This window comes from Mus caroli, chromosome 17, assembly GCF_900094665.2.
Source record: "Mus caroli chromosome 17, CAROLI_EIJ_v1.1, whole genome shotgun sequence".
NCBI classification, from domain to species: Eukaryota; Metazoa; Chordata; class Mammalia; order Rodentia; family Muridae; genus Mus; species Mus caroli.
In genome coordinates, this window is record NC_034586.1 from 46,250,244 (window position 1) to 46,274,108 (window position 23,865).

The 23,865-nt window shown below is 48.7% G+C and overlaps 1 protein-coding gene across 4 annotated transcripts in view; it reads right to left on the reverse strand.

The window, feature by feature from the left end:
- Daam2 (dishevelled associated activator of morphogenesis 2) overlaps positions 1-23,865 on the reverse strand; it is a 105,280-nt gene that overhangs the window by 58,210 nt on the left and 23,205 nt on the right. The window contains exon 1 of one of the 4 annotated variants that reach the window (XM_021186431.2): positions 11,175-11,407. The exons of the other annotated variants lie outside the window; for them this stretch is intronic. The gene's annotated coding sequence lies outside the window, so the exon portion shown is untranslated. Of the gene's footprint in view, positions 1-11,174; positions 11,408-23,865 lie in introns of those variants that run through there. 4 annotated transcript variants of the gene reach the window in all.

Consider the following 23,865-nt stretch of genomic DNA (forward strand, 5'->3'; position numbering starts at 1 on the left):
ACACACACACACACACACACACACACACACACACACACACACAACTGGGAGACATTCTCTGTCAATACCAAGGCAGTAACAGTAAAGAAGCTATTTGCTGGGGCTGCCATCTCTCACCCTTGCCTCTCAGAGGAGACACTGGAAACTGAGCCCTCCACTGGTGTTCAGAGCCCTCAGCTTCTTCAGCACCAGCTCTCAGGTCCGCCTTCAGAAGCCCAGGGATATGATCTTTTTCAACCCATTGGTGAATGTCAGTGAATGTCCAGTCCTGCATCAGTGAACATCTGTATCAGTTCTGCTACCACACAGTCATCCCAAAGTATTAATGTTGCCTGTCCAGGTGAGGTCTCGGAAGCCTCCTATCTATTTACTCTCCCAGCAGCTTAGGAAGGAGCACACAGTCAAAAGCTAGCACACCAGGGCCAGCAGACCTGCATTCTGGCCCCTGTGCCACTTCTTATCTGTGACATGTTTGGCAAGCCAGTTTAGCTCCCCATGCCTCTGTGAGTCTGGAAGTGAGTCCACAGGTATACCTTTTGAACACTTGATTACAAACCCATGGTGAGATTTGATAAGCCATAGAGCCTTCGCCAGGTGGGTCATGTGGTGAGATGCTAGGGAGAGATTTTTGAAGAATGTGCCCACTTGCTTCTAGCGACATCCTTTCTCTGCATCCTGTCCCGTGCGAAGAAACAGCCCTGTGACATTCTAGTTGTCAGTGACCCTTCTTGTGATGGTGGATTGAAAGTCCTTTTGAAACTTGGAACCAACACAAACCTTTCCTTCCCTGAGTTTCTTATGCTGACTCACTTGTCACACTCATGAGAAAAGTGACAAATACCCTGAATTTCCCCAATCTGAAGACTAGAACAATAGTATAATCTGCCTCAACAGGTAACATTGAGGATGAGGGAGTTATGTAGCCGCTGGGGGAGTCTCTGGCACCTCCTGAACACCAAGTTGGTGCATGCATGCGTGTGTGTACATGCATGTGTGTGCGTGCACATGCATGTGTGCATGAGAGATATTCATTCCATATCAAATGTCCAAGAGAGTCAGCTGAAGGAAGGATTCGTTTTGGCTCATAGTCTCGGAGGGTTCTGAGCATAATGTGGGGGCAAACATGGCAGAACAGAATGGCTCTCAGCATGTCAGTCAGGAAACAGAGAGGATGCCTGGGCCTTTGGCTGGCTCCTTTTTACCTTTTCTCCCATCTGGGATCCCACCCTTTGATATGTCACTGCCTCCACTCAGGATCATTCTAGTCACCTTAGTTAAGTCACTCAGAAAGACCCTCATGGGCACACTCAGAGGTAGGCCACACCTACCAGTCTTTCAGGTGCCTCTCAATGCCGTCACAATGACAGCCACGATTACCCATCACAGTGTCGTCAACAGCACATACCATCTATAAGGACATCTCAGAGAGGCTCCTCAGGGTTCCCCTTCCCCAGCTCTGTCAACCTCTCATCTCTCCATTTTCCCACACACTTGAAAAACCATATAGCATATGCATTTATCATCTCTTTTCATCAGCAAGTCCACCCTCAAAAACCCAGGGAATCCAACCTGATACAGCCCATTCATGGATGCCGAGGAAAGCCCAGGCATGTGTCGCTGTACATTTTTCTCAGCTTTCATTGCTGTCCAAAGTGAGCAGAATCGCTGCCTAGCCCATGACAGGCCCTTAAAATACAGACAAATATATGAAACTTAACTTAGCAACCATCTGAGCTTAAACAAGTGATACCCATGCCCCAGCTAACTCATTTGATGTCTCTAGCCCTTCGTAAATGAAGCAACTATGTAATATGATATGTGTAGATGTGCTGGCTCAAATCCTGGGTATGTGGTAAGCAGATGACTGCTAATTAGAGAAGGCCGGTGTTATGCTGCCTTAGGCAGGGCCTGAAAGGGCTCATCGCTGACTCTTCTCACCCCAAATCAGGGCAATGTGATGCTGGGCCCCTGGCAGCTGTCCAGGTGGAAGAAAAATATCAGAGGTGTGTGACTGCATAGCTGTCCTGGTCCTGATGTGGTTTGGACCCAGGCAGCTAGTGTCTCTCCCCCACCCTCCTGCTGAGGGATGCTGCCTGGGTCTGGAGTATTTAAGAGCTCTTTAGCCAAGCGGTGGGAACTTCTGCCTGCTTGGGTCCCACGCCACATCCTGGCCTTGGAGGATGTAGACCTAAGGTCTTTACATGCTTCTCAGCTATTCCCAGGCGGCCTGCTCTCCCTCCAGCTCAGCCGGCTGCCTGAGCCAGGCAGCTACAGAGGCAGGTCTGTTTCCCTCCGACATCATCATGTCCCCACTCAGAGAAAGGAAGATTGTAGGCCTCATGCATGGAGACTCTCGTTCAGAGACCACTTCCCATCAGCCTTGGAGCTCCCCCTGCCCCTGCTAGCTTGGGAGGGCTGAGAGTCCAAGGGCAAAAGAGCCTCTACTGACCAAGTCACAAAGGGTACCTCTCCCACCAGGGCCTTTTCATGTCTCTAGTCTCTCAGAAAGTTCTAGTCTGTCAGAAACTCCCCTAAGCATTCATCCCTCTCCCTGGATGAACTAGGAAGAGATGCGACACCAGGCATAACCACAGAAAAAATGAAGAAAACCCAGCACTGGTCCCCAGGCACCCAGCTCGGATACCCCCATCTCTGGGCCGTGTGTTGCACATAGTAAGGATACAGCAGTGGGAACCTGCTGCACGCACTCTCCTGGAAAGCAGGCAGGAGGGACAGTAATGTTTCTGAATGGTCCTTGGAATGCAATGTAAGCTAGCCTGGGTGAATGACATGTAACTCAGCCTGGGAAGGAGCAAGTTTCAGATACTGGAGAAGGGCAACACCAGGGTGCTTCTGGAAAGCAGAGGCAGCCTGGGGGACAGGACAGTAAGAGACCCTGCATAATGGCATGCCTCTCAACAACAGGCTGTCTCAGAACGAAGCTAGGGTGCTTGCCAACCCCCAGCCTTTTTCGTCAAGAACTAGAACAAGGTAGACTCATGTGCACCAGAGCCTCAGAAAGCGCACCTCAGTGTGCCAAGGAATAAACAAATTCTCTGCAGGACAAGTCTCTACTGACCCAATCAGTTCTGGATCTTCTCGTATCCCATTGGCAGCCCCCAAAGTTCCAATTGCCCAATCTCCTCCTAGTCAAGTATTAAAGGCTTCAAAGGCGATAACTCCTCATCGAGTCACAGACAAGGTATCTCTCAGCCTCCAGAACAGGCATCCTTTGTGACACAAACTGGGGCCCTGCCCTACTGGCTCCCCTTCCCCTGACACACACACAGTTATACTTCATCCACTACGCTGTGCACAGCTATGGGATCGCACACTACCGTAGACAATGGCCAGGAACAGAAAGGCAGCGCCAAGATGTAGTTGCATCTACACAAAAAACTGCATGGTACACGCTACCCAGAGCAGTCTGGAGCACAAGAGAGATGTCCCAGTCGCCAGCCTCTGGATGCCTGCATGGACCACAGTATGAGAAGGGGAGATGCTGGTTCGAGTGGCTTGTTCATATACCTTCCAATGAAGGTGGCCTATGAGTAACTGAGCCCAACACCAGCTGTTTGCAGCCTTGCAGTGAAAAATAATCAGGCCTCCATACAGCTGTGCCTCGCTACGGAGGCTGCAGTCTTCCACATCCAGACAGTGTTCCTGAGCTCAGTGCAAAATGGAAGACCCCCTTTTCTTAGATGGGCTTCTTCTCTGCCTCATCTGGGGAGCCCAACGCTACTTAATCCTTGGCAGAAACTACAAGCTCAACTTCCTGGAATGCCTTTCCATGCAAATGAGGTATCCTTAGAACCTTAAACCTCAGCCAATGAAACTTTACCCTAACAAGAATCCCTTTCCACTCTCCAAGGTTCATATATACATACACACACACACACACACACACACACACACACACACACACANATATATATATATATATATATATATATATATATATGGCCCTCGATTGACCCTGAAAAAAGTGTATGCCCACAAGATGTTTTGTTGAGTACTGTCTGAGAGAGTTGTTTTCTGAAAGCACTGAAATCTTCAGAGGAGACAGCCCACCCTATCCCCACCCCCACCCCACCCCACCCCAAGATTTGGCTGGCCCACCCATTCCAGGCTTCACTATATCCTTCCTCTACTGGCATGCACCTTCCAGGCATGCATCAGGCCTGGACACCCAAGGGAGGAAGCAGAAAACGGAACCATACCATGTCATTTGGGCCACTCACTCTCATTCCTTCATTCAATCAGCATCTACTGAGACTTTATCACATGCCACATGCTGCTGCGGTGGTGGTGGCGGGTGGTGGCCTGAGGTGGCACTTATAGGGGCTGAAGAGTCAGCCTGGCAGGGGGTGGGGGTGGGGGATTCCCTCTTCTGTGACTCTGAAACCAGCTGCTCTGGGATCATCTACATTTCTCATTAAAAGATTTTATGTTGGTGGCTCACAACCATCTGTAATGAGATCTGACGCCCTCTTCTGGTGTGTCTGAAGACAACAATAGTGTACTCATATAAAATAAATAAATAACTTAAAAAAAAAGATTTTATGTTCAGGTAAAAAATGTGAACGCTGGGGGTGGTAGAGTGGGGAGAGGGGACATTTCAGCTTCACAAGGAGACACCCACTACAAAAGCCCTGCCTGGGAACCCTAAGGGCCCTGTCACTGGCTCAGAGCCCAAAGCACTTCCACAGCCTCTGGGGTACATTGAATGAGAATGTCCCTCCTGTGTTTGAGCTGGTAGAACTGTTTAGAAGGATTGGGAGGTGTGAGACCTTGTTGGAAGAGATGGATCACTGGGGGTGGGCTACCCCTCCTTCTCCCCCCCCCTCCTCAGCTCTCTGACCTGCACTTGAGGAGAAGCCCCCAGGCATTTCTCCAGCTCCATGCTTGCTTGCCCGTTACCACGCCCCTCAACATGATGGACCTGGACCCTCCAACTTAAATGCTCTCATTGGTATGTGCCACACTCCTCCACGTGATGGACCTGGACCCCCCCCCAACTTAAATGCTCTCATTGGTATGCTTTTATAAGTTGTTTTGGTCGTGGTATTTGTCACAGCGATCAAAAAAAGTAAGACAGAGTCCACATAGAGAAAGCAGAGGTGTGGGTGCTATTGTGTGTGTGTGTGTGCACAGTGGCAAGCAGTGTCACTCAACAAACCCAGTCCCAAACTGTTGACTCTGGAAACAGGGTATCCCTTTACCTCCAGTAGCCACGCCTCCCCTCTTGGAATCCTGTTCTCTTAGGTGAGGATCCAGCTCTCCCTTTCTCTGAAATGGCCCTCTCACCATTACCGCTTAGTCCCAGGATGCTAAGAAAAAGGATGCCTGTGATCATTAAGTCCATAGTACAGGCAAGGAGACTAGAGCTCCAGAGGCAAGTCCCTTGTCCTACCCAGGACCCTCTGCAAATGCTTGACAGGGCTATGTACACAAGTAAGCTTTCCCCTTGTAGTGTGGTGTTGAACTCTTCCTAGCAACAGCAATAATGCTCAAGCGCTAGATGGCTCTTGGTTTCCTTTCAGCTTCTACTAGAGGTTGTACATGCAATGGAAACAATCACAAAAATGCAATTCAAACAGAACAGTGAAAGCCAGGCGTGGCAGCTCATGCCTGCCATGCAGCACTTGGGAGTTGAATTTGGAGAGTGACCATGAATTCAAGGCCAGCCTGGGCTACGTAGTGAGTTCCAGGCCAGCCTGGCTACAGAGTATGGACTGGGGATGTAGCTTAATGGGTTAAGGGCCTGCTGCATACACTTCACTCGGAGGTGGAGGTCTCTGCCTGTAGGTCCAGCACTTGGGAAGCAGAGGCAGATGGGAAAAGAGGCCTGGTTGTATAGACATCCACTTTACTCCCCGGGCTAGTCTGGGCTGCAGTATGAGACTGTCTCTAAAACAAAATTTACAATTTCCCCAACTCTTAGCCAAGATATACTAGAAAAGGTTTCCCTCATGTATCATGAGCCCAGCTGGGCCCAACTATGTTACCCATATCTTCAGAAGACAGCCTCTGGCATCCTAGGAACCAATCATAACTTCAGATCCTCGTCTCAAATGTCCTGTTGGAAGCTAGGAGTCCACATACCTTCCCCAGCACCACTGAGTGGTGAGCAGGTGGTAGGGGAGGTATGCCGTGAGCGCCCAGCTCAGCTAAGAAAGGGCCCCCAAGAGGAGCTTTGCTCCTTGCACCACAGTCATGAACTCTTTTAAAACCTGAGCTGCAGCTGATTGGGCGGGGGGTGGGGGGGTGGGGAGCTGCATTGAGAAGCAGGACCCCCTTTCCACAAGGACAGGTCAGTTGTCTGGGACTCCAAAGTCACCCCCAGTCCCCTTCCACCACTGTCCTCCAGCAGCAGGAAAGGGAGATGAGCAGGTTTGGTGAAAAGCACATGCTCTTAAGACGGCTCTTTTGTCTCACCGTTGTCTTCCAAGTGGCCTCTTGCCACCTGCATCTAGTCCAGATGTATACAGATGTGGCAGGAAGGGCAGAAGCTGAGCTCTGGTCTCTGTTTGGCACTGAGTCCCTGGAACCTTCTCCCTCTGAGAGGGCATCTGAGGTGCCCTCGACCTCACGCAGGCCTTCCTTCAGCTTGCTCACCCTCCTGTAGCTGTTGGCCATCTTCTCCTGCACTGGACATGACCACTGGCTCCTCTGTTTCTATCTACCTCACTGTCTCAGTCAGGGACCAGGGTTTGTTTTCTTAACTAACTGAAAACACTAACACAGGGGGCCAGGAGCTGGCAGGGGCCTGGCCTTCAGTAGCTGCTAAGAAAAAAAAAACGTTACTTTGAAATCTAGAACATCCAACACTGTCCTCCCCCCCCCCCAGCACCCCAAGGGATGTCAAAACAAGCAGGGGCATATGATCTCAGGGAGTAGGAGCTGGAGCCATCTCAGGTTACTAAACCAGAGCTGGAATTATCCACACTATCCAACAGGTGATCCTGGGCACAGCTGGGCCTCATAAAGCCCCTTGTGCAGCACTGGATCTCTCTCTCAGGAGGAGGGAGAGGTCACTAGGATTACCTCTAACACTTTTCTGGTGGGCATGGAGCTAGGAGTAGAGGAGGCAGCAGATAAGACAAGTTCCATTGATTCCTGCTCTTGAAAAATAAAGTCAGGAATAACTCATTAAGATGTAGCTAATCGGGCCACTGGTAAGTCAGCACAAAATTAGCAGTCTCAGGAAAGGGGAAGATGTCTTGTGTTGGTGTGGATAAAGAGGAAGGTCACAGCAGGATGTAAAGAGGAAACATTTGACTTGAAGATGGAGTCAAACTCAAAAGCAGGTAGCAGGTATCACGGGGTGAAGGATGGGTGTTCCCTGTGAAGGAGAGTCCATAAGCAAAGCTAGAAGGCAAGAAAGAAGAGAAACTTCAAGATGGGTGGGGTGAGATGTAGTTTAGTGGATAGACTGCTTGCCTAGCAGGAGAGAAATAGGGCTTGCTGGCAGCAACCTGTTATCCCACTACTTGGGAATAGAGAGACAAGAAGATTTGTTCAGGATCATCCTTGGCTACATAGCAGGTTGGGGGACAGCCTGGAGTACATAAGATCCTGGATAGAGGAGAAAATAGAAGAGCAGGGAAGAGGGAAGAGGGGGAAAGGGAGGGGAAGAGAGAGGGAGGGCAGAGAAAAGGAAGGGGAGGGGAAGGAGAGGGGGGAAGGCAAGTGGTTCCTGTGACTGGGGATCCCAGCTCATACAGACACAAGATGTACCATGGGAACCAGCCATGGGTCTTCTTGGGGCTGATTCCAACAGGGGTTAGCCTATGGACGTCCCATAAGCCAACTCTGGCCCTGGAGGCTTTTGCAACCCCACTTCTACTAGAATTTAGCCACCCAGGCTTATTTACAGATTATGGCTACTTTAAGGCCAAGGACAGAACTGAGGTGTGAGACATGAAACTTGTGGCCCTCAAAGCCAAAGCTTTTATTCTCAGGATCTTTGCAGTAGATCTTGGCAGATCCCCAGTGGTGGACGGACAAGAGACTGCAGAACAGTTGAGTGTGGAGACCAGATACAATATATAGAACACTAGAACAACAACAACAAAAGTTCTGATGCCAGTAGCAGGCTCTGTGGTGGCCACAGAGACAGAACTTTTAGATAATCATCCTGGACTGATGAAGTTTCCCATCCCAGTTAAAGGTCCAGGAACCAGGTCAGCCCTAGACTCACTCTGGATGGTTAGGATTAGTCATTCTGGATAGCTGAGGTTCATCATAGCCATGGCTCCCTCCAGAGAGGTTGGCACTATGACCATGCCACCAAATGGACAGGTCCTGAAAGAAGCTAGGATTTGGGAAGCTGGGTAGGTGGGAGGAGTTGGAGATACTGCTCTCTGAGATGCCAGTCTTCTGGGTGGCCTGAGGCCCCTCCTTCTCTAACCTCAGCACACAGTGTCCCTCTGCAAAGGCCCACCCAGGAAGGTGTAAAGATTTGTGCATGTCAGAGGGGCAGTATTCAAAGCATGACACCAAGCCCCAGATTCAAGGTCATCTCTCCTGACCCGCTTGTTTTTCTCTGAGTCTCTGGCCTCTTCAGACCTTGTTCTGCTCCCCCCTAGTCCAGCCTGCCCAGTTGGGGAGGGATGTTGTACCATATCCCTTATGGTAGCCCAGCAGCCTTTCTGAGTCATCTCTGGTCCTTTGGGCTCCCATTCAGACTCCAGTATAAAACACAGAGCTTCCAGATGTTAAACACTGTCATTTTAAGAGACCACACAGTATACCAACTTGATAAGAAACACGCTAGAACAACAACAACAAAAGTTCTGATGCCAGTAGCAGGCTCTGTGGTGGCCGCAGAGACAGAACTTTTAGATAATCCCTAAAACACAATGTAGCATTTGTCAAGAAAGAAAAGATTCTCCCACACCTTCTCAGCCTTGAGAAGAACATTCTCACACATACCCCCAAGGTTCTCTGAGCATAGTGCAAAAGACATTGGATGCAGGCCGACAAGTAGGTTGTACCGTTATGCTCCCCTGAGGCCCTTCACAGCTTCTGTCCCTGCTGTACCTTTGGTGACTACCACATGGCTCATAATAAAAGTTCAACTTAGCTAAATAAATGGATAAAATGGATGGATGAGGGGGGTGAGGGGATACAGGGGTAGGGGGATGCAGGATGGACAAGGTGACCAGGGAATGAATGGATCAGGAAATGGGGATGAAGGGATGAGAGGACGAGGGATGAGGGGATGAGGGGATGGAGGGGTGGGTGATGGGGGATGGACAGGTGATTAGGGAATGGATGGATCAGGAAATGGGGATGAGGGGATTAGAGGAGGAGGGATGAAGGATAAGGAATGAGGGAATGAGAAGATGAGGGACACAAAGGATGAGAGGATGAAGGGATGAGGGGATGGAGGGATGAGGCAGTGGGGGATGAGGGGATAGGCAAGGTGATTAGGGAATGGATGGATTGGGGAATGGGGGATGAGGGGATTAGGAATGAGAGGATGAAGGAATGAGGGATGAGGGGATGGTAGATGAGGGAATGAGAGGATGAGGGGATGATGGGGATGGGGATGGATCGATAGATGAAGGAGTGGAAGATGAGGTGATTAGGGAGTGTCTGGCTGACAGAATAGGTGGATGAAGATATCCAAGTCTCATTTGTAAATTTCCATCTCTGAGGAGGCGTGATCCTTAACCTCTGAGCTTCAGTTTCTGTAAAATTCATAAAACTATCCATGACTCAAATAATTTCTTTGGATGGAGGGGGGGAAAATCACTTGATTCGTAAGACAGTCCTTTGTCATCAATCCCAGGAACCCACACTCAGGTGATAAGTACAGTAGAAGATCCCTCTAACCCCAGTGCTATGGAAGTGGAGCCAGGAGGGTCTCTGAGACGTGACCAGTCAGTCTTGTACAATCAGCAAATTGCAGGCCACAGAGACACTAGATCTCAATAAATAAGGAAGATGGTACCTGAGCCCTGGCCTCCATAGGCATGCATACATTGTGCAACTGAACACACACACACACACACACACACACACACACACACACACACACGGATCCCTACAGCATTTAAACAGTAGATAAGCCTTTGTCATAGTCACCAATGCCTCCAAGGTACACAGTAAATGGTACTGACCATTGTGACTCTGTGGAGATGGCCTTATCCTCCCCACCCCCAATAGAAACCCAGATCTCCATAGCATCTAGATTACTTCCTGGCATCTTCTGTTTCAGCAAATCCCCTGTTCAGACTCTGGCCCAAAGAAGAGCTAAGATTTCAGCAAAGGCCTTCCCTGAAGTAGAAGCCCTGATCTTGGAAGAGCAGAAGTTGCTACTGAGTTCTGCCTTGTCCACTGGAGGCCCAAGGTCTTGGGCTTCCTCAGGCATGCGTGCATAGGTATACCTAGGCATTTGAGGTCAGCTTCACCTGTGCGCATGCCCCAGGAAATGGGGTTAGAGGACCATTTGCTCTGCACTGTGGGGTGCTGGCTCAGTCCCGTTCTCCCAGCATGGACCTGGACCTTTTGCCCATGTGTTCCCATGCCAGCTCTGGTGACCGGGGCCTCTGCCTGAGGCCATGTTCCCAGGCTTCCACAGTAACAGGCTCCCCATTCTTCCTTGCCCTTGGCAGATCTGCCACCTCCCACTATGGCACTGTGTGCTATGGTCCAGGGACAGCTTTCTTCAGTCCAAGAGGACAACATGGATTTAGGGAGCAAGCCTGGTCTGTCCCCTTGCCCAGGAGGAAGAGGACTTGGCTCAAATCCCCTGCTGAGATAGACAACTTTCACTGGATATCGGATCCACAAGGTTCTGCTGTTTGCCCAGGGTCTAGAGACGATACCCTTCCAGGGCATTTTCACAAAGAACCCTGGAGCCCACTCTGGCTACACTTTATTTTGAAGGAGTAAGGGTTTCCATCTGCCCCTCCTGATCACCAGTCTTCAGACCGGCTTTAGCTTGATCCAGATGGCAAACTTCAACTTCATGCCTCAAGAATGACAGCTGGGAGGGGAGCTGAGGTTATCCCCACATGCAAGGGAATCCCAGCCCCACCCCCTCTCCCTGTCACCTCTGCCCATCCCATCCCACCATCAAGAATCATGACCACAAACCCCAGATCTGCACCCTGAAATCTACAGTCGAGGGACAGGAGGCAGCAAGTTTCTTTCACACTCACCGGAACATATCCAATGTCCTTTTCTGAGGTCCAGACCTCAACCATCAACAAAAAGCCTTCCATGGCCCAAAGCCAAGGCCCAGCTACCAAGAGGCTTCAGGCAGGGAGTCCTAGGGGCATGGACTCCCGGCGGCGTGCAAATCATTGGAAGCGACTCTTTCCTCTAGACATTCTGAACCCTGATTGAGCTCAAGAGGATCCCAGTTGCAACCCAACAGAGCTCAGCAGGAGAAGCAGGACTGACTATCAGAATCTCAGAGTGCATAGATCATAGCTGCCTCTCTTAAAGAGACAGTCTTCCTGAAACATTCTGGATAGGCAAGACATAAGGAATAAAGGAAGGAAGGGAAAGGAAGGGGGGGGAATCAGGAAAGGGAGGGAGGGAGGGAGGGAGGTAGGTAAAAGAAGGAAATAAGAAAGAAAGGAAGGACTGAGAAAGAAATGAGAAGGAGGGAAAGTAGAGAAAGGGAAGGGGGCAAGGGAAAGAAGAAAGGTTGGAAGGAGAGAAAGAGTGTGGGAAGATGAGACAGTGTCCTTCAGGGGAAAGTGTTGGGGCAGCACTAGGTCTTACACACACACACACACACACACACACAGAGAGAGAGAGAGAGAGAGAGAGAGAGAGAGAGAGAGAGGAAAGGAGCCTGGTCCCTAAGGTGAGAAGCTTATCTGCCCTCCAGACTACAGGATGTGGAGGTGGAAGATCCCTTTGTCAAGGCCAGCTTTAGTGCAGGGCTGGACCCACCTAGAGAGCATTGTGAAAGCCCAGAGCAAACCCAAGCGGCTCACTGTAGGCAGGAAGTAAGGTAGGAACTGACCGGTCCCTCCAGGCACTGTTGCTTTGGTTCCCAGCAGAGTAGATTGCTGTCTCTTGGATAATGAGTGGCAAAGTCCAGATTAGACTGGATGGGGGTCAGCCTTTCATCATCTTAGACAAGTCCAAGGAAGCCTTTCCATGTCCGTCCCCAAACATTAGGATTAGTTTAAGCTTCAGAACAGGTGACCGTCAACACAGGGGGCCTGCTTTCCAATGCCCACTGGAAGGAAATGCCCCACCCTCCAGTAGTCAAACCTACCCTGTATGGAAGATGGAACTGGCTTTATTTTGTTTTAGTTTGCCCCCCTTCTTCGTAATAGTCTGCATGACCTACATTTGATAAGGGGGAATTATTCTCTATAAAGAGAAAAAAAAACCTAAAAGTTTCATATATCTCCTGTCCGGGTATCTCAAACAATGCAGAGATCAGGCAGAGAAGATGGAGGCAGACACTGTGAATTCTAAGTGAAAGGAAAGCCCCTGCTTCATCATTCTGTCTAGCTGCCTTCAGTCTCCTCTCCTAATGGTCTGAAGACAAGTTTTCCGACTTTTTTTAAAAAAAAGTTTGTGTGTCTCTCTCTCTTTCTCTCTCTCTCTCTCTCTCTCTCTCTCTCTCTCTCTCTCTCTCTCTCTCTCTCTCTCTTCTGTTTGCATGTGTGTCTGCATGTGCCTGTCTGTTCTTGAGTGCAGTTCCCACAAAGACCAGAAGAGGGCATCTGATCCCTTGGCATCAGACTTATAGGTGACTGTGAACCACCCAACAATGCTGCTGTAAACCAAACTTAGGTCCTGTGCAAGAGCAGCACACAGTAGCACTGAAGCAGCTCTCTACCACCCCTAGAGGCAGGTTTTAAATAAAATTAAAACAAGCACATTTGCTTTCAGACAAAATAGAAATGAAAAGCTTTTATAAAAAATATCAACTTACTAATTTAAATTTTTAGTTTTCTACATTCTTTAAGCTGTTTGAGACCCTTCATCAACATCTTATCTACACTCCACCCCACCCCACCCCACCCCACCCTGCTCCCAGCTTTCCTTTACACCTCAGTCGGCAATAAGATTTGAGGATCAGAGATCTCAAGCCTGCCAGGGTTACTCAGTCTTCTTCCTTCAAGAACATGGACAATTTCAAAACCAGGCTGGATAATCCATGCCACGATAGAGCCTTCTGCCCACTACAAGGAACCAACTGTTCCCTTCTCCAGTGCCCCAGGCTTTGCCCTGCACTGTGGTCTGAATGTCTGTGGCTTCCTCAAATTCAGCTTAGTTCACAAGATGATTTCACTCAGAGACAAGGCCTTGGGAGGTGAATGGATCTCAAAAGCTGAGCCATCACAGATGGAATTAATGTCCCTCTGAGAGAGATCTCAGAGAGCTACTGCACGCTTTGCACCATGTAAGGACACAGTATGAAGACAGCTACCAATGAACTGGGAAGCCAACCCTCGCCAGATATCAGATCAGCAGCCCCCTGCCAAGTGGGCTTCCATGCATGCTTGTTAAGGTCACCACCCTGGCAATTTATTATAGCAACTTGAACTGAGGAAGGCAACATCCAGAGTTTGCTGTTACAACTGACATCACACTAGATTTTAATTAATTTCATGTCCATACACTCTTCTATTCCAGACATCTATCTAGCACCAGGAATTTGTGGCATAAGGCAAATATGATGGTAATAATAACAATAAAAATAATGGATAGTAATAATAGTATCAGTCACCGTTATTGTTGTTTGAATATATATATTTTCAGCAGTTACTCTTAAAGTTACTCCTTTGAACTTCCTAACAGGCTGCCTAGAAAGGTATCAGAATCGACAGATACAAATGTTATAGGGGTGGATACAGTGTCTGGGTCCTTGTGACTTTGGCCTTTGGTTTAGCTAAAGCACTTCAAAGAGCTGACTAGGCTCTCTGCCCTTGTTTGTAGCTAGACCAGGCTGTTCTGATCCCTGGCCCCTGCCCTCTGCATGCCTCCCCAGCTTGGCTGTGAGCTTCCCTTTTAGCCAGGCAGAAGTACATCAGGCTGGGATGATGCTTCCCAGCTGATATGTAGCACAGAATCTCTTTGCTAGTGCCTGCTGCAGAGCCCAGAAGGATCCTTCAAGCCTCCTGGAGGAAATTTTTGTCACCAAACTTCAGCTGGACCCAAGCAGGCAGTTGTGCGCAGCGTTGCCACAGGGAGAGGGTGTGAAGCAACTGTACACGATGCCAGTGCCAGAAGGGACTTCCGAGAATGTAGTGCATCAGCTCCACTCTAGAGAGCCAGGAGAACCAGAGCCCAGACTGGGAAGGGACTTGTCAAAAACTCAGAATGAGATGGTGGCAAAAGGACAGCTGGCCCTGCATCCAAAAAGGACACAACTGACTGGGACAATATTAAAAGGAAGTCACGGAACTCCATCAATTAGCAGGAGGTTTTTTCGTGGCAGAGGTGGTATAGATGACTCCAAATGCAGCACCAGATAGAGAAAACATGGGATAAAGCAAAGAACAGTGACAGACCTGGAGATCCAGATGAGTAAGTAACATGCTTGCCCCAAAGCATGAAGACCTGAGTTCAAATCCTCCGAACACACATACGAACTACATAAGTCAACTGTGTCTGTAATTCTGGTGCTGAGGAGGCAGAGACAGGAGGATGCTTAGAGCTCTCTGGTTAGTTAGTCTAGCAGAATGGATAAGCTCAAGTTCCCTGAAACACTCTGTCTCAAAAACAAAAACAAAAAAAGTTGGAAGAAGTTTAAGGAAGATACCTTAACCTCTGGCCTCCACTGGCATGTGAAATGTATGTGTGCACGTATGCACATACCCATACATACACATTTAAAAACTAACAAATAGAAAGCAGAGGAAAGTTTCAATGGCAGTATTTGTGTTTGCCCCTCCCCCCCCCCCCCCGGAGGCCAGGCCACAGACTCACAGATCCCTTCCTACTGAAGACGTGGGCACGTGCATCTAAGCCTATGTTGATTTCCACATTGGCTTAGCAGAAAGTGCTGAAGGTAATACCACCGAAGACTGTGGATGGCTGTGCCCCCTCATCCCCACCTAACAAAATGTGTTCCGTTGTCTATCCTGGTTATTGATGCTTAGTCATAAAGTCTTGGTTCAGGCACCAAGCTGACAGAACGTCCTGACTAACTTGTAGCTGAGCCCTATGACTAATTCTGCCCCGTAATCTAAGAGTAGAAGTTGGAAATTGTGATGGTTCGTTTTGTGTGTCAATTTGGCTATGCATAGGGCCAGATGTGGGTCAAACATCGGTCCAGATGTTGCCATGAGGGGACTTTTACACTGGATCAGCATTCTAACTGGAAGACTTCGAATAAGGCAGGTTACAAGAGCTTCCACATAGCCATCTATGGGTCTCCAGTCAGCCACCACTGTGTAGGCTGATTTTATTAAGTAAATCTAGACAGTTTGTGCGATGGTTTGTATATGCTCAGCCCAGGGTGTGGCCCTGTTGGAGTAGGTGTGTCACTGTGGGCATGGGCATTAAGGCCCTCATCCTAGGTGCCTGAAAGCCAGTCTTCTGCTTGCAGCCTTTAGATGAAGATGTAGAACTCTCAGCAACTCATGCACCATGCTTGCCTGGATGCTGCCATGTACCCATTTTGATAATGGACTGAACCTCTGAACCTGTAAACCAGCCCCAATTAAATGTTGTCCTTATAAGAGTTGCCTTGGTCATGGTGTCTATTCACAGCAGTAAAACCCTAACTAAGCCAGATGGGTAAACAGCAGCTTCTATTGTCTTGGCTCCTTTAGAGAAGCCTGACTAACTCAAGAATCCTCAGAGACATAGAGCTTTCCATTGGCAAATTAGAAGTTTCTGTTCACCTTCTCTCCTGGGCACTGAGCACCAGATCTAATTGTAGATTAGGCAATACATGACCCTTGTCGTTATCCTATCAGGGCACCTTATAGTATGAGTTCACACATGGTCTCATTTAATCTTTATGACAGGTGCCCTGATGGGATCAGAAGTGTCAGAAGTGAGACTGGAATGGGAAATGTGGTGTTTGAGGACCTCGTAACTCTTCCCTTTCGAGGTGGGATTTGCCCACGTGTTCTTGAAGGGCTAGGCAGGTTACCCCAGGCTCCATTTCTAGCTAGGTCAGGCCATCATTCTCTTGGTTATAACCGTCATCCACTTTTGAAGTAACATCTCTTTAAGCAGCCTCTTTTCCTGAGTGAATATCATGAGCAGACCCGTGCCATCATCCACAAAGAGATTGGTAGCATGAGTAAGAATTAGATGTCTTGTTGTGTCACAGGTCCCTGGAATGTGGGGCTTGTTTGTTAACAAAGCATAATCAACCTCATCATAACCGACAGGCTGGTTGTCTTATTGGAAATATGATCATGTAGAGACATCCAAGAATGTCACTAACCACAGGTATATGTCTGTCTGTGCCTTATGTGAACAGGAATCCCTGGGGCACAAAAGAGGGTGTCAGATTCACCGGAGCTGGAGTTACAGGCTGTTGTGAGCTACCCAATGTGGCTACTGAAAAATGACCTCAGGCCCTCAGGAAAACCAATAAGTGCTCTTAACCACCGATCCATCTCCCCAGTCCCCCATCAAAGGATTTTGATCTCAGAGTCCACAGCCCTTCCTCCACTGCACAGCCTCTTTCTCTGTTTGTCTTGTGGGCCTAGGAGTCTTGGGCCAGAATCCAACCACAGTCGTATCAAGGCCACCACTGTACAATCTCAATGGCGGAACTTGCCTAGGACATTCTCTGAGTTCTGCTGGGGACTCTGACCTGGATCTGGAATGAGAAGCTTTCCAAAGAACAAAATTTTCCACTTGGACAAGAATGTTAAACACGGTTTAAAAAAAAAAAAAAACCACTTGGTACTAGAAACGAGTTGTTGAATATTTATAAACCCAAACCAAAGGCCATTCCCCGTGGGATTTCTTGCTGCATGAGGAGGGTCAAGAGGACCAGAAAGGGATCTGGACACAGAGCAGACTGTCTTCAGAGGGCTTGAGTGGAGCCCTGTGGGGTTTGCATCCGCCCAATACACAGGCTGCTTCTTGGAAGTCAAGAGCGACCCAGAGATAGCAGGCACCCTATATCTTTCTTATCAGTGGATACATCCTGTCCCCTAATCTTAAATACACTGCAGAGATAAACTCTGGGGCAGCATAAGATGCCTCAGGCACCATTTATTATAGGAAGAATTTAGCTTGCCATGGCTCCCAGCAGGGAGTGCTTCTCCGTCACATTCCCCTCCCCATCCCTACACACACTCCCAGTGGACACTGGTAAATGTCTGGAGATGTTTTAAGCTGTCACAACCACAGAATGTTCTATAATCTCTGGTATACAAGATAGAGATGTTACTACCGGTTATTTCACAATGTGCGGGTCAGCTTCCTATCCTACCATGCACTACAAAAATTATCTGGCTCGAGACTAAACATTCTGATTGAAAGTAAATTCAATTAAATATATATATATATATATATATATATATATATATATATATATATATGCGCCTGTGTTTGTCTTCCCAGAGCTGGTATTGCAAACATGCACTACCACATACAGGGTTTTCTGGGAGTGCTGACAACCACATCCAGTTCCTGGTGCTTGCATAGCAAGCACTTCAGCAATTGAGAATGCTCTCCATCCAGTCCCAGACCCTTGTGTTTGAGTGTATAAAGGTTAGGAGAATATTTAGAAAATGATATCCTTCCATGGATATCACACACACACACACACACACACACACACACACACACACACACCACAACTGACCATACTGGAGAGCATGCTACCAAACAGTATGATTCATGGCAGTAGGAGACAGATGTCATGGCTGCTGTCTTTTCTTCTCTAGGGATGACCAGAGTGGGGGCTTCATTGCTTAGAAGCTGTCTTTAGGTTTTGAAAGTGAAAAGAAGCATGGTTTAGGAGGTGAACTTGGGAACAAAGAGCCCCTCACTATCAGTGTGATAAACAGAAGTACTTGTTTGTTGAATTGCTGGCGAGCACTGAAGGAAGGGAGGAGGAGGAGGGCTGAATGCCATGCCTTTTTGGCCCAAATCCTCTCTTAGAGTAAAGATGTCTAGTATCTGCTTTCAAATTGTTTGCACTGCTATAACATAAACACTGTCAGTCTCGCTCCCAAACCACTGTGAAGTTCGTTATGTTCATAAAACTCTTAGGCTGGGCAAATTGAGAGAGAGAGAGAGAGAGAGAGAGAGAGAGAGAGAGAGAGAGAGAGAGAGAGCATGTATCTGTAAGTCAGGGAATGGAGCTTAAATTCCACTATACTGCAGAGAGAGAGATTTTGCTTGAAACAAGACCATTTATTGTGAGCTGACTATGTGTCAGGTGCCATTAAAGTAATAGCGTGCACAGCTCCTTGAACACACTCTTTATTAGGAGCAAGAGGCCTGGGAGAAGGACTCCTGCACATCGAAGAGTGACAGTCACACAGAGACAGAATGAAAATCCCAGAGGTCTTCCTCCTGAGCAAAGCTCTGAGCCGTCTCTCCAGCCCTACCTAATACTCTTACCTTGACAGAGAGGGAACCCAGAGGAGGGTATCAACCACCCCTTCCACTGTGGGCTCTCAAGCCCAGTGATTCTCAGGCCTCCATGGATACCCGGACTCTCCAAGAGCCTGTTGGTGCTCCAGCTGCTGGGCTGCCCCATCCCATTTTAGTTCTCTAATGACAGAGGCCCTAAAATACCCACATTTGGAGAACTCTGTCCTCTGCTTACAGTCCTCTGTCCTCTGCTTACAGTCCTCTGTCCTCTGCTTACAGAGGGACAGGATTCAACTGACTAATTCCAAAGCAGGTCTTGTCGAGTGGCCTGGGATCATACTAGAAGCTATTGGCAAGCTTCAATTAGGACAAGCTAACATGAGAAGGATGGAGGAGGAGGAGAGTGATCAGCACACAGGATCCAACTTGGAAGACTTCCTGGAAGGAAAGACTTGTTAGAAGTGATAGTGCCATCACTACTACATCCTCTAACCTACCCCATACACACTCTGGGTGGCAGGGTTTGGCTTGCAGCTCTCTCACTTAGAGGACCACAACATCCCAGGATGATCTGGCTTTCCAGTGCCAGGATGCTAAACTCATTATATACACTGACCCCTTTGGCCTGAGAAATTTTTATTTCTTGGGGTTATGAGTATATGAAACAGGCAGACAAACCAAACATTTACTGATATGTTAAGTTTAGTTTAAAGCTATTCTTGGTGAGGGGGGTGGGGGTAGGTTGCTGAGAGATAGCTCAGTGGGTAAGGGATCTTGCCATCTGGCTATATAAGCCAGAAAACTCGAGATGAGTCCTCAGAATTCATGTAAAGGAAGAGAGACTAACTCCACATAATGGTCCTCTGACCTCCACAAGTGTGCCCACCCCCACCCCACATACACACATACACACACACATACACATAATAAATCAGATAGGTAAATAGATTAGATAAATCAATTGATCGTTCTTGGGGTGTGCATATCATTTCACTACTCATTAAAGACAAATGCACATCTCCACACTAACAAGATGGAACATGTCTCTGCTTAATTTTGTCAACTTGGCACAAACTAGAGTCATCTGGGAAGAGGGAACCTCGGCCGAGGAGTTGCCTCCATCAGATTGGCCTGTGGAGTGTTGTCTTGGTTGCCTATTGATTTGAGACAGCAAAGACTGGAAGGGGTTACTTGTCTTATGTTAGGCTACATGGTCAAGAGGGGGGATATAAAAGTGTATAGAGACTAAAAACCCAGACTCCTTCTAATCTCAGGGAGATAGGCTTGCAAGCTATTTTTTCTAGTGGTGGTCTATTTTTTTTTATCCCAACCACAGCTTCCTCTTTCTCTTTTCCTCCCAGTGCCCCCCAACCTCCCCTCTGCCCCCCCATCCACTCATCCTCAATTTCTCCTCAGAAAAATGACAGGATATCAATGAAACATTGCATATCAAGTTGCAGTAAGATTCGGCAACTCCCCTTCTATTAAGGTGGGATAAGGCAACCCAATAGGAGAAGAGGGGTCCCAAAGAGTCAGAGGCAGCCCCTGCTCCCATTGTTAGGAGTCCCACAAGAAGACTAAAGTACACAGCTAGCTGTAGAAGACCTAGGTCAGTCCCATGCAGGCTCCCTGATTGTTGGCTCAGTCTCTGTGAGCCCCTATGAACCCAGGTTAGTTGATTCGGTCTGTTCTCTTGTGGTGTCCTTGCCCCTCTGGCTCCTGTGATCCTTCCTCCTCTCTTCTGCAGGATTCCCTGAGCTCTGCCTCACGTTTGGCTGTGGGTCTCTGCATCTGTTTCCATCAGTTGATAGATGACCATTGGATTAGACACCAATCTATGAGTATAGCAGAGTATCATTAGGCATCATTTCACTGACATTTTTTTGCCAGTCATGTTTGGTTTTATCCTAAGTCTCTGGGCATCCGACGTCTGTGACCTGACACTCCAGGCGGTGTCAGGAGTGGGTTCCCTCTCATGGAAGAGTCTCAAGCTGGACCAGCCATTGGCTGGCCACTCCCACAATTTCTGCATCACCTCTTTACCCCAGCAGGACAGATTGTAGGTCAAAGGCTTTATAGCCAGGTTGGTATCCTGATCTCTCTGCCAGTCTGTTCAGGCTCTGGGTCTCTCATTGCTAGGAGTCTTAGCTAAGGTCACCCTTGTAGACTCCTGGGAGTTTCCATTGCACTAGGTTTCCAACTTGTCCCTGAGATATGACCCCCAATTCCAGTTGTCTCTTTTAGTAGTTTCTCCCTCCCCCTCACCCACCTGATACATTTCAATATGCATTCTTCTGTTGAGGGATACTTAGGTTGTTTTCATCTGCTTCTAAGCATTTTCACAACAGTACAGGAGTTGACTCGAGAGGACACAATTACAGGAGTCGGTCCTGCCCTCCCACTGCATGGGAGCTCGCATCCTTCAGGGAATCTCTGAAGACTCATCAGACTTACAGTAAGCTCCTTTCCCCACGGAGCCATTTCATGGGTCTGAGTTTTGTTTTTTATAGTCAAAAGGGAATGGTCCCTTTAAAGAAATCCCCCTCACTCTCCTAGAGCTTTTTGTCCCTGTTGCTTTTCTCTACCCCCACATCCTCCCTGCTTCCTCTTGGCACCCATCCTCTTTCTCTGACTCCTGTATGTAGATGGAAGGCTACACTGAACCTGCTCTTTGGAGCCTCTGGTCTCAGTCTACCTCACACTATCATACTGAGCTGCTGGGGTGTGCGAAAAGAGGTTCCTCTCCACAGAGGGGCAGCCTGCAGGTGACTACTTACTTTTACTCTTGGGATTTCACAGCTACCTGAGATGACTCACAGAGACTTCTTCATGCAATGGGCATGAAGTTACCATGGGTAACTACACAGAGAGTGACCGGGATGTAAACACAACTGTGTGCACACACAACACACACACACACACACACACACACACACACACACACACACACGTGCATACTCCCAGGCACTCAACAGTTCTCTGAGAAGCTGCTCCATTTCAGAAGAAAATGCCACCGGGTTGGTTAGTGCCCTCAGATGACCCGGGAAGGCTAGCTCTCATCTGTGGTTAGAGGGGTTGGGCAGCTGGAGAGGGGGCTTCAGGAGGAGCCAATCCACTTCCTTCTGGCTCTGAAGTCCACACTTATTTTCCTGGCCTGGATCACGGCTGCTTCCCAGAGTTGAGCCTTTTGCTGTCGTGGTAACACACGCGCTCCCCAAGAATGCCTAGCCATTCAATGAGGAATTCTTGTGTAGCTGAGATTCTTGGAAGTGAGACAAAGATTAATGAATGACTGGCTCCGCTCTTGTTCTGGAAACCCTTGAGGCTCCCAGCAGTGTGAGGGGGACGGGGGAGGGGGGGGAGGCAGGGAAAGGAGACAGAGATGAGGGTGGCAGGATGGATGTAGTGTAGATAGTGCAAGTTACCAGCTAGTCCATGGCTGACCCCTCTCAGAAGTTACCTGGCTGAACAGCCATCAAGGCCAGGGCCTTCTAGTTCTAAGTCACAGCAGAAGCCAGGCAGCTGAAGTTCGAGTTCATCACAAATGGAGATGGTTGGGACCTACGGAGGTCATGGGGTCAGACTCATTTTGCTTAGAGTTCCCCCTGGGCTGTTAGTTACAGGACTCCGGGTCAGTCACTTATACTCGCAGGACCCCAGTTTCCTTTTCTGTAAAATGGGCTCACAACCACTACAGATGTACAGCAAGCGGGTGGTGTCCCAAAATGCGCAAGTATCCAGCTCAGCATCGGCACAGTGTAGGTTCTGAAGAACAATGGGAACGGTCGCGGATAGCAGCGTGGCACAAGCAAGGAGGTATAGCTCCCGAGTAGGAGTCCACGCTGATGCTCATTCCTTCTGAACCTGCCTCGGCCCTTCTCCTGTGCTCTGTCAGTCTGTCCCATGTGCTGCCCTCTGCGCCATCACATGCTTGGATGCATGGTGTGGGTGTGCTGGTGAAGCCACCCGGTGAAATTTGTAAAGGCTCCCACAGGTTCCTGGAGCCTTCATCTTGAAGATGCTCAGAAGTGCCTGGCTTCCTAGTAGCCAGACAGCATTTAATGGGAATGGGGGGCTCTGGGAGTTCTGAAACCTCGCTAGAGAAAGTGGAACCTAAGGGACCTCCCCCTGACCCCCCACTGCAGCCGCCCAAGTGACCTAGGGAAACAGACCATAGCCTTTGAGTATAGGGGGGGTGGGTAGTCTTTAGTCTAACAGAAAAGGCAAAATATGAATGGAACAGAGCTGAGAGCGCAGCAAAAAGAGAACAGACGGGACTGGGCTGTGATTCAGTGCCAGCCTAGCATGTTCAGGACCTCGGCTTCAATGCCCAGCGCTTCAGAAACCAGGCATGGTGGCACACCACGCCTCTAACCACCGCACTTAGGGGGCAGGGCTTAGGGGTCACCCTAGGCCACACAGTGCGTTTGAGCTGGAGGAAAAGTCACTTCCTTTCTAAAGGCTCACACATGCTGGGGAGACAGGAGGTGATCCCGGGACCCACTGTCCATAAGGTTCATCCAGGGAGACTCTGCAGGGAGGACAGGGCTGTGTAGAGCTGCCCTCCGACCCTCCAGTGTCAACTGCAAGTTCTCCCCAACAGCCCCATGCTTTGCCTGTGGCCTGACTGAGGAGAACAGGCACCTTTCCACTAGATGGGAATTTACATAACCCCTGCATGGTAGCCATGCTGGGGTTCTGGTTACAGCAGAGGCTTTGAGGGAGATGGATGGCTGGATGGCCGAGAGGAAAAACAAACCCCACATGAGGTTCTCATTTTCTGTAGGCACGGGAAAAACGGCCCTGTGGATCCAACTATAAATACTCCATCTGCCACTACCACAGGATGAAAACACACGCGTGCACACACACAGAGGCACAGACAGACACAGAGGGATACACACAGACACGCACAGACACACACAGACAAGCACAGATACAGAAACACACACAGACACACACAGAGACACAGACAAGCACACAGACAAGCACACAGATACAACAGACACAGACAGACAGACACACACAGACACAGACACACAGATAGGCACACTGATACATACAGACACAGACACACACAGAGACACAGACAAGCACACAGACAAGCACACAGATACAACAGACACAGACAGACAGACACACACAGACACAGACACACAGATAGGCACACTGATACATACAGACACAGACACACACAGAGACACATACACAGATACAGACACACAGTCACACATAGACACACACACAGACAAACACTCACAGATAAACACACACACACACCATGTGCATGCATGCCTCTTCTCAGAGTTCCTGGACTAGAGAGAAAGATCAATGTTTTAAAGAATTGTCCTTTATGTT